Source organism: Quercus suber, unplaced genomic scaffold (assembly GCF_002906115.3).
Source record: "Quercus suber isolate HL8 unplaced genomic scaffold, Cork oak 2.0 scaffold_9, whole genome shotgun sequence".
Lineage (NCBI taxonomy): Eukaryota > Viridiplantae > Streptophyta > Magnoliopsida > Fagales > Fagaceae > Quercus > Quercus suber.
This window is the reverse complement of record NW_027069475.1, coordinates 2,580,809-2,582,254: the sequence shown is the minus strand read 5'-3', so window position 1 is coordinate 2,582,254 and position 1,446 is coordinate 2,580,809.

The following is a 1,446-nucleotide window of genomic DNA, read 5'->3' as shown; positions in this document are numbered from 1 at the left end:
AATAGATAAAATAGCTTTTTGTGGTGCCAAATTACTAAATTTTTGGCACCACCAATGCTGATGCTCCATTGATGTCTGTGTTGGGTAGCTACAAAATAAATGTATTCATCACTTGCTCTTACTATTGTTTAAGAGCATTCACAGTATCAATGAATGACATGCCAAAAAATGTTTCTATGAATTACACATTTTAAAAGAACAAAAAATCTCTTTTCTACTTTCTATAAACGTAGTCAGCTAGTAGATATAGGAGGTAAAAAGGTTTTCTCTCTAGGTTTCTCTTGAAACCCTAGACGTGAAAAACGGCGCTTGTCTTTGACAAGAAAAGTTTCTCTTGTGTAGGTAGAAAAGTGGGTACCTTTTCTCCTTTGTCTGACCAAGTCTATCATGGAGGACTTATCAAGACAATACGAGAAACTAAATCTAACAAAACACAAGGGGGATGAGGTGGTTCTTGATGATCAAATAGCGACGGAGGGGTGGATTGTTGCAGGAAAGTTTTTAACAAAGAGACGAATAAATCTGGAGGCGGTGATAAAAGCACTGAAGCCCATTTGGAAAACATCGGAAAATTTTGAGGTTCAGGATACTAGTGACAATACAGTGCTCTTTTCTTTTCAGAATGAGGAAGATATGACCGAGTACTATGGTCGAGCCCATGGTCCTTCGACAAATACTTAATAATCCTACACAAGCTGGAAGCTGGAGATTCAGTCTCTATTATCAACTTTGACAAGGTTCCCTTTTGGATCTAGATTCACGGGCTACCATTGAGAATGCAGACCAAGACGGCTGCAGAGAAGTTAGCTGCGCCTTTAGGCGAGGTGGAAAAGATTGATGTGGGGGTCAAAGGCTTTAGCATGGGGAAGTACCTCAGGGTCCGTTTGAAGCTTGATATCACTCAACCTTTGAGCCGAGGAAAAACCATAAGGATGGGACATTCGAATACAGGATGGGTAGACTTCCGGTATGAGCGCCTTCCCATTTTTTGCTGGTGCAAAAAGCTTGACCATGATGACAGAGACTGCCCTCTCTAGATAAATAGCAAGGAATCCCCTGGATCGGAAGACAGGCAATTTGGACCATGGCTGCGGTTGGACCTTGAGCGCCTCCAACGACCCATGGTTGCAGAGGTTGAGAAGCGAAAGACCAACGGAGGGGGAGGGGGAGGGAAAAGTAATGGGAAGACCGATGCTCTGCCCCCGAGATCTCCCAAAGCCCGTCTAAAGGCGACGGTAAGGAGCTGCAGTGGTGGTTCCGATCCACAGAGTACAGACTTCCACATGGCGGCGGATTTAGAAATGGAGAACACTTCACCTCCAATATTTAGCTCTGTTCTATTTTCGGATCAGTTAAGGGACATTGACAGAGCTATTAACAAATTTGATTGCCCAAATGAGGAAATAGCAGAAAAGGAGAGTCACGTGATCAATTCTTAAGGGATGC